The following is a 9,676-nucleotide window of genomic DNA, read 5'->3' as shown; positions in this document are numbered from 1 at the left end:
CCTAAAGTTTGGTCCACGTGGTCTCCGCTCGCTCACGACTTGGCGGCCGGGCAAGGTGAAAGTTGCTGCACCTGCTTTAGGCGAATTATGGTAGCGCTAGAAGTTGGTCTCCCCTCCCTCCGCCGCTCGCTCGCTCGCTCCCTCCTCCCTCGCTCTCCGCGCGCTCCCTCCTTCCCCTCCTCCCCCGCCCCCTCCCGCCCCGCCCGCGCGCCGCCCGCTCGCAGCCACTCGCTGCCCGGGCTCAGTCGCAGCCCCTCGGAGTCCGGAGCCGGCCGCCCCTGCGGACCGGGCTGTGCGGCCGGCGGCCGGGACGGAGCCCCCCCAGCCCGCGAGGAGGGCGCGGCGCAGGCGGCGGCGGCGGCGGCGGCGCGGCGGGGAGGAGCCCGGGCCGGAACCAGGGCTGGGCCGGGGGCGGGGACGCCGGGGTCCCGGAGCCCCGGCGCCGGAGCGAGCGAACGGGCGTCGCGGGAGGACCGGGAAGGAGGAGCACAGCCGGAGCCAGCCGAGCCGCCCCCAAAGTGAGATGCCCCGGCGAGGCTAGGGCGCGCGGCGGCCGGCGCGGCGCGGAGGGAGGACGCCCGGGAGCGGCGCGGCGCCGGGCGGCGCGGAGGGGCAGCCCCAGCGGGCGGCGGCGGGCCCGGGCGGCGACCAGAGCGAGCCCCATGCCCCGCGCGGGCTGACGGGCCGGAGCCCGCACGGAGCGGCCGGGCCGGACAGGTAGGGGGGCCGGCCGAGCCCGGGGACGCGGGTGGGGGCTGGGCCGGCGACCAGACCAACTCCCTCGCTCGCGCACTCTCTCGCCCGCTCCCTGGCTCACTTTGTGTTTGCAAACTGCCCGCCGGAGACGCGCCGGGCGCCGGGAGGAGCCGGGCCCAGGCCGGCGCACTTTGTTCCAGCCGGGGCCGGCTGCGGCGCCCTGGCCCCGCGCAGCCGCGACACCCCGCCCCCAGCTCAGGCCCCCGCGGCCCGGAGCTGCCCGGGGAACAGGTGGGGGCTGCGGCGCGGCGGCGGCGGCGGGGGGGGGGGCAGCGGAGGTCGCCCGGGGTTGGGGGAGCCGGAGAGGCTACTGAGGCCTGCCTTCCCCCCAAGAATCTAGGACTGGCTCCCTCCCGGCCTGGCCGCGGGGAATGGGTGCCTGGGGGCGCGACCACCGCCCCCCCCCCCCCCCCCCGCCCCTAGTCAGACAAAGAGTACTTCTCGGCCCGGACTTTCCTGAGCCGGGCAGGGAAGTGGTGAAGTGGGCGCCGCCAACCCCAGTCTGTCCAGGACTCCCCAAGACGCGCCGGAGGCAGATGGCGCGGGGCGGGGTGGGGGGGGAACCGCGGTCTTACCCGCGGCGTCGCCTTGGGTGAGGAGGGGACTTGGCTTGCTGGGGTCGCACCGCTGAGGTTTCGGAGCCAGTCAGCCCCTTTCCCCCATCCCTGTGTCGGCTGGGAGGTAGAGTGGAAAACTTTTTGGGGACTTGAGAGCGTCTGGAAACGGCCCCTTGTGATTTTGTGCGCCGGTGCTGCAGGGTGGGGGGTGTTGATCCGGCCGATGTCTTTATTCACCCCATTTGGGGAGAGCCCCGCCTCACCATGTAGAGGGGGACGGAGGGCGGCAGCAGGCTTCGGAGGCCGCCGGGGAAGTGTCCCGGGGTAACCAAGCAGGACCCCCCTCAGATGCAGGACTGTGGCGTCTCCCCTGGACAGTCCCCCGTAGACACCTCTCTTTGAGCGGCGGTCACCCCGGCAGCGTTCCAGCCTTGCGCTCCCCATCAACGCCAAACTAACTAACTTGAGCTGAGCCCGGCTAGAGCCCGAGGCGCTAGAATGCCTTGGTGCCCTGAGCGACCTGGGGTCCCGGCCTCCCCGGCAAAGGACCGTGCGATTTCGCGGAAGGCGGATTCTGAGTCAGAGGCCCTAACGGCTACGGATTCCTTCTCTCCAAGTGGAGCAGCCTCGTGAACACGTCGGCGTCCCACCGGGACTCTCTAGGTTGGGGGAAGAGGATATAGGAACACGGAGACCCTGAGCCCATAGAACACCCGCCTCGTTCCTTTGCACCACAGGCTTCTCTTGTCAACCCGTGCCTGACTGATTTCTTCGCTCACTCCGTGCCTGGGGCTTAAGGTGTCTGGAGATCACCGCGTGTCTCCCACCCAGTGCTGGGTCTCCCTGCTGGTTGGCCTTGGAGCCTGGAGCAGGGGTTGGAGGTGGGGTGCTGGGAGGAGAAAACCCAAGTCTGAAGCTGACATCCCAGTGGTTGCCGAGAAAGTCCAGGAGCATTTTGGCCAATGCGGGTTTTCACTTGAACTTCAGCATCTTCATCCTGTGTTAAAGCCGCCCAAGGATTGTCCCAGAGCGAACTGTGTTGGGTCTGGGATTGAGGGCTATGGGAGCACAATTTGAGAGGCATTTAGGGTTGCAGCTGGAGGCTCAGCTGGGTGCCCCTTTCTCCCACCCAGAAGGAAGGAGCTGTGAGATCGTCTATACGGCCTGTAGGCGCAGCAGGGTCTGACCAGTCCCATTGCAGAACACAGTGGGGTAATGGAGACCTCGACACCAAAAATTTGAACCCAGAAGCTTGAACCCAGAAGCTTAGTTTTTGCTGAGAACTGGGACTGAACGCTGCTGACGCTGGGCGTTTCAAGCTGATGACCCTCCTGGTGAGCTAGCTGGGCGGGTGCGGGGGCTGAAGGCCCAGCAGGCTGGCCGGGCACCAGCTGCCCTGGCCCCAATTGCTCTGAGGAGAGCCACCCACCTCAGACAGCCCCTGTCCCAGACAACCCTTGCACAACCTGGCAGAAAACCGCTGCAGGGGAGGGGATACCGGCAGGCTTGTTTTGTTTTTGTTATTGTTTTAACTTGAGAAACTCTGTCTTGCCTGGATTCTGGGGCTCTTTGTCACCTGGCAGGCAGGAGGAAGGGCCCTGGGACTGTGCTTTGAGCACCTGGACAGCTTACTCCCTCTGGATCTAACCATTAGATCTGAATCTCTCAAAAGCAGGGCTGTGTCTCGTGGGGTTCCCCATCTGGTGTCACTCCCATTGTCATCAGTGGGGCAAGATGGCAGGGAGAGGAAGTGGTTCTGAGAGTGTTCTCCCCCCAACTTAGGACCCCTGTAAGATCTGAATGTCTCCTGGATCCCCCCCCCCCCCAAACACACACACACACACACACACTCACTCACTACCTTACACCCGTCCCAGCCTTGGCACTAAACTGGGGGAGACCATGGGAACCTTCTTTCCCGGCACTAAGTGCTGGGCCCCTGAGTGGGGTTTTCCATCCTTCTCCCAGTCCTGGGCAGGTTTTGCAGGAGTTAATGAGTGGTGAACCCCTGAGCCCTGGGGAGAGAAAGGCCTGACACCAGTGCTGGGGAATGCAGGGGGAGGGGGGAAGGGCAGCTTGGGCCCGACTTGTAAAAGGACCTGTCCCTGTCCCTTTCTGTGTAGGTACCCTTCTCACACCTAGACACCCCTACCCCACCTCCTTTCCTCTGCCTTTGGCCTGAAACTTCCTTTCTGGCTGGTAGGTCCCTTCTTGCCAGGAATTTGCATATCCTGCCGGGCCCCTACTCCAAACACACCTCTTCCTTAGGGGCAGGAAAGCAGGGAGAATGGGGGAGGTCTTTTAATCCATTAATTCCCCAGACGTTTGCTGAGCTCCTTCTCTGTCTGGGCAGGTCCCAGGCTGGGCACTGGAGTGCCCAAGCAGTGAAGGCTGGGGTCTGCACATTGTCAGGGTAGAGAGGCAGATATCATATTAGAAAGAGGAGGGTGGGAGCAGGGTGTCTGTTTCAGAGGAGAGGTCTGAGGTGCAAGGGGGGGAAGGGACATCTCCCCAAGAAGGCTTCCCTGATCTGTCACACCTGGCTTAGCTGCACCCTCCTTCCCTACATCCTAATCCTTTGCGGCTCCACTGCCTTGGTGTCTTTCCTGTCTTAAATGCATACTCCCCCATACCCATCCCAAGCAGGCACAGTGTCTTTACATTTCTAATAACCCAAACTGTGCAGAGTAATGATTTCTCCCATCCAAGGAGCTCCGCACAGTTTCCCTTCAAAATCTCCCAGCTTCCCAGAGCAAGGCAGGGCAGGCACTGGTTTTAACAGGATTCTAAAGCTCCAATGGCTGAAATGACTTCCTGTGACTGGGTTCCAGAACTCTGGAACCCAGGGCAAGGAACTCAGGCCTCCGCAGGGCAGAACATGGGTCACGGGGGAAAAGGCTTTGGAACTTGCCAGTGGTGATGGGACTCTGGAGAACTTAGTTAAGCTCTTCAAGCCTCAGTTTTCTTATATGTAAAGTAGGTCAGTGATAGCCATTTCGAGCCTGTTTGGGAGTGGGCTGGGAAAGCAGATGTAAAGTACCTAGCACGATGCCTGGGACACGGTAGTGCTAACCAAGGGGTAGCTTTTATTATTAGATTCCCAGCACTGCCAGGCCACATGGCAGACTGAATACTGGAAATTAATCTCCATTTTAGGGGTTAGGAAAATGCAGCCCAGAGAGAAGAAGCAACTTGTCTGAGGTCACACAGTTAGTTAGTGGTAGGGCTGGAACTAAAACGTGGGGCTCCTAGAATTCCCAGTGTAACCTGTAGGGCTTGAGCCTCTGCTGTGGAGAAGGGAGAAAGGAGGGGATGGGAGGGCCTGCCACTCCCCGTCCCTCTGTCACAGGCTCAGGCCTGGGTCCCCCTCAGCCTTCCAACCGGAAAGCTGGGTTTTCCCTTCTTGTCTTCCCTTTAAGGGAGGGTCTGGGCTCAGAACTTAGCATTTCCCACCTGCACATGACCCTGGAAGATCCACCTCCCCCCAGCATCCTAAGGAGCTCATGGAGACAAAAATGGGAGGGATCATTCCCTAGAACACAGAGGAGGAAAAACGGCTGGTACCACCTTTCTCCAAAAAGGGAGGCTTCCATGGTTTGGAACCCTGGCTTACACAGCCTTATGGAGGACAAGTTTGGCAGGCACTCTTAGATCAATCTGGGAACTACCCTGGATGGATCATCTTGAAGAAGCAAAAAGAAACTTCGCTTGAGTGTGAAGTTGCTGCCTCTTTCAGCATTGCCTTCCTGGATTCCCCATGGAAATGCACACCTTCCCCCACGGCCAGTTCTGCCCTGCTGGGATCACAGCAGGAGCCCTGGACGCGGGGCATGCCTGTCTGAGCTAGAAGTCAAGAGCACGAAAGGTGCCCATTTGGACAAGGCCACAGGGCATTGGGCCCTAAAGCCAAAGCTTCTGATGCCTCAGAGGAGTGAGCCATTCAGGCCTGGGCCAAGCTGATGCCCTTCCTTCCCTTGATCCTTGTCCCAGGATGACTCCTCCCCGGATCTTTACCTGGCTGTCCCTCGCTCCAGTGCAACCCTGTGCCTTTCTTCTCCCCAGCCCTGATCATAGCCACACAGCCTGTTCCCCAAATCTCAGCCGCTTTACCCACCTCCCCAGGCCCCATCCTCTGCCCAGCTGGAGCCTCCCAAGTTGGGACCTGAGGGTGCGTGGGGTCGTTGGTGGTGCATGTTTGCTTTCTCCCATTTGGAGTTTCTGATGACACCTGACCTGGACGACAGTGCAAATGGGAGGGAGGGGAGGGGAGATGATGGGTTTTCCTCAGACAGTAACAAAGTGGGGTATGTAAACTAGTGACCCTCTGCATTTGTTCAAGGTAGGCAGGGTCAGTGGGTGGAAGTTACCTAAAATTCCAGCTGGCAGCAAAGGAGGAACAAATGATGGCGACTGGAGGGCAGGGTGGACCCAGGAATGCAGGTGGATCCAGAGGGACTCCTCTCCACTCCACACACATTGTGGAGCCGTGTACAGTGGCCCGCAGGAGTCTAGGTGAAGAGGCTTAATAAGAGGTGGCTGGCTTGCAACTTGGAAAATCAGAAATGGAGCAAGTGCCCCAGTGAGGATCTTTTCCAGGTGCTGGTGACTGAAGGCAGGCTCCGGTCCTCACATTCCCCAGCCAGGACAGGATGCTAGTGCTGGCCTCCAGCGCCTTCAGGAGGGCTGAGCTGTGTGAAGGGAAACTGGCCCATGGGCTGGTGAAGGGGTTTCTGTTCTTCAACTGGGTGGGCTGGCAGGCTGGCTCCCTCGGATTCGGTTCCCCAGCTGTGGAGCCCGTGCTTCTAGGAGCCCTGGGCGGAAAGAAGTTGGTCCAAAAGAGGATAGCATATATTCCCTCCTTTATCTCCTTCAGTGGTTTCTTTGGGCAGATGCTTATCACACTCTGAAAGGAAAGGGCGTGCGCAGCTGGGGAGAATTTGGGGCAGAGATGGGAGCTCAGGATTTGGAGGAGACCGAGGGAGTGGCGGCCGCAGTCTGTGCCTGGGTGCAGTGCTTCTCGAGGCTTCCGCGTCTCTGGGTCCGAGCTGGAGCCGAAGCCGGAGGCACTTGGCGAAGGTCGGATGTTGAGGGTGCACAGCTGGTCCACTTGGAAGAATCCTTCCTTTAGGAAGCCTCCGGAGTTCCCAGGAGGGCAAGGGCTCTCGGTCCTACTGCGCCACTCGCTCTGGGTTGCTGGCGCGGCCAGTGTTTCCCCGAGCCTCCGGGAGCGCATCTTTACGGAGTGCGGGAAGCTCCTTGATCTCTGAGACCTGAGCTGCGGGACGCGCGCGCCGGGTCTCGCTGCCAGGAGCGCCAAGATGCTGGGGGCTTGGGGGTCCAGGGAATTCTGGAACAGGGGGCAGGTGGCCTCTGTGTTTTAGCTACAGGGAGGGTCTCGCACGCTGTGTGCTGACCTTGAGCTTGGGGATGACTTCATCGGTCTGGGTCGCTCAGGTACTCACCCGTGAGGGGCACCAGTAAGCGTACAGCTACCAGCTTCCTCATCCCCTCAGTGACCTTAGGCAAGAAGGTCTTCTCTCTGGGCCCCGATTTTGCTAACTGTACAATTGGTGAGGGAGCACCCACACTCCCCTCCCCCTGCCCCGCCCCCTTTCGCATCTTGACGGGGAGGCGTTGAGCATTAGGTAAGAGGAGACCGGCCCTCTTTGTTACACCGCACCCGGGGCTCAGTGCCTGCGCGGGTCCTGCCCACAAGGGGCGCTGTGGAGCGCGGGGTAGGCGACCCTGCGGCCCAGGCAAGTCTCCTCCTCCCCAATTAGGCAGCCGAGCCTGATTAGAGGGGGCGCTGGCCGCCCCCTCCCGCCAGATCCCCATCGACGAGATTTCCCTTCATCAGAATCTCACATCCTCCAGAAATTAATTTGATGCCTCTTGTTATCAATTAATTGAATCTCGTTGGGAGAGAGAGCTCAGCGAGGCGAGCTACAGCTTGGCCCTGCGCACTGCCGTTCCGCCCTCCCCCTCACAGCAGGACAGCTTTACCCCTTCCCCATTTCTCTTTTTCTGCTTTGCTTTAAATTTCACTTATTTTCTAAAATAAAACCACTGCTTTGGCCCTTTAGCCCAGTTTGGCTTGGATGGATACCCATGGACTGGACGCTACCCCAGATAAGCCCTTATGAGCTGGGGGGGGGGGGGGGGGGGAGCTTCCCCTCCCCTGGGCCATGTTTGATTCCTCTGTAAATCAGCAAAACCAAACCCTTTGGGAATTTGGCTATGACCCTGACTCTGTGCCTCCGGGGCTGCTGATGAGAAACTTGGAGAGGAGGACTGGGGGAGGGGGACGCTGAAGGACCAGGCTAGGGACCAGTCAGTCATCTAGATTTTGTGCTTGTGAAAGTTCTGTCTTTTTTGGAAGAGGCATTTAAGATCTGTTGCCCCCCCACCAGGGCTAATCCGTTAAAGGTATGGCAGAGGGCACAAGTATGTACCTCTAGCTGCCCAACCGCCACATCAGGCATTTGTAGGAACAAGCCCTCAGCATTTCCAAAGACACCTGGAAGCCCAGACTCTGCCTTCTGCATGGAAGATGGAGGAGGAAGGTTCTAGAAGACATCTCAAGTCTGGGAAGGGATTATGGCAGGTACAGAGTAGAACTAGGTGGTCACCAGACCCTGACTGAGGAACTATGCTTTGCCGTTTCACATACCTCCTTGTTCTTGACAGGTGAAGTCCCCAGGCCCAGAGAGGTCATGTAATTTGTCCAGGGTCACACAGCTGACTGGAACCTTTCCTCTCTAGAATGCTGGCCATGAGGGCTGAGGTCACAAATGGACTAAACTATACCCCTTATGTGTTTTGTTGGCTCACACAAAGTTTATCAGTGTTAAATTTCACATAAATGTCCCCACTTGGATTCTTTTGAAAAACCCAAACCCTATCAGACACAGAGCCTGCATATCTGTGGGGTAAAGATAGACTGGGATTGAGTACCCTCAACTTCCCACTTGGCCCCCTTGGGGACTGGCCTAGCCCCTGAGGGCATTCGGTTAGCATGGAGATTTTGCCTATCCTCAGTATTCTGGGAAGAGCTGGGAGGGGCAGGTATCTGAGTGGCTTTGCAGGGTCTGTACAAGAGCTCAGAGAAGACCTTTAAGGACACCCTGACCCAAATCTAATTCTCACACAGCTGCTTAAGAACTGATGGTGGTGGATATTTTTTTTTCTGCCTTCTTTCTACCATGGAGGGAATTATAGGGTCTTATGTCTTGAGGGGTCTGTTTCAGCTCATCCCTGCCCAGGTTAGCCCTTCTGTGAACGTCATCACCCTCTTACCTGCCCGCCCCCCCCCCCCCCCCCCGCCCACAACATACATACTCTTTGTTGGGGGAGGGAAGACTTTCTTCCAAGAATGGAACCACAGGTGGGGAGTAGAGAAGCACTGGGCAGCAGTCACTTTTCTGGAATTCATCTTGGAACAGGGAGAGAGATGTGGAAGGATGCTGAATCGTGCACATTCAAATGTGGATGTGTTTTTGGATGCCCCTGAGTTGGTACCAAAATCCCAGTGAATCATCAGGGGAGACAGACAGAGGGGCCAGCACGTGTCAGAGGCAGGCTGGGCAGAGGAGCCAGGGCCCCAGAGAAGGCCAGACCACTGGTCTGTCCCGGGTCGGCTGGAGCCCCTCCTGTGCCCACGGGAGCCTCCAGGTGGCCACTCAGGCCCTGGGTGAGTACCCCATCCCTTAACCAGCAGGCCCCCCACGAAAGACGGCACGATTTAATTAGCCATTTCTGATTAACCAAACTTGGCATTGGGCTCCTCTTGCCCTCATCTTTCCCAGCTCCGAATCAATGGCTTTGATATGCTAATTAGGGAGTAATTTAATTTCAAAAGGCCGCAATTAACAAGGGTGTTGTGGACATGCTGTAGTTAAGCGGAGTAATCTAATTTGCATTAGTAACAAGCAGGGACTAATTAGAAGCTTAATTAGACACTTAGATGGCTCTTATGTTTACTTTCTTAATGAGATGGAGTGGGATCTTTGGTTCTCTTTCTTTTTTCTTTCTTTCTTTCTTTTTTTTTTTTTTTTGTTAATTCTTCCTTTTGGTCATGGTACTTGGAAGGAGTGTTGAGGGAGGCCACCTTGCTAGGGCCTGGTGGGAGCATTTTGGGGCCAGAGCCAGTGGAAAGTGCGTTGGGGCTTGGTGATGGTGGTGAGGAAAGGTTCAGATTCAAGGGAAGTTCCAGAGGGACCACTGTCCTCCGGGCCTTACCACCTCTAAAGTGGAATTCTGGAAAAGAGCACTGGTTTGGGAGTCAGAAGGCTGTAGGGTTTCAGTTTGGCTCAACCTAGCAGCCAAGTGACCTTGACACATCACTAAGCATCTTCAAAGAGTGG

General features: G+C 58.2%; 1 protein-coding gene across 1 annotated transcript in view; it reads left to right on the top strand.

Annotated features, from left to right (window-relative positions):
- The first annotated feature begins 405 nt into the window (after nucleotides 1–405).
- Nucleotides 406–9,676, top strand: part of FOXP4 (forkhead box P4) — a 50,336-nt gene continuing 41,065 nt past the window's right edge. The window contains exon 1 of the mRNA XM_057699851.1: nucleotides 406–717. The gene's annotated coding sequence lies outside the window, so the exon portion shown is untranslated. The remainder of the gene's footprint in view (nucleotides 718–9,676) is intronic.

This window comes from Hippopotamus amphibius, chromosome 11, assembly GCF_030028045.1.
Source record: "Hippopotamus amphibius kiboko isolate mHipAmp2 chromosome 11, mHipAmp2.hap2, whole genome shotgun sequence".
Taxonomy (NCBI): domain Eukaryota; kingdom Metazoa; phylum Chordata; class Mammalia; order Artiodactyla; family Hippopotamidae; genus Hippopotamus; species Hippopotamus amphibius.
Note: the sequence above shows the minus strand (reverse complement) of the source record. Positions and strands in the feature narration are given on the sequence as shown.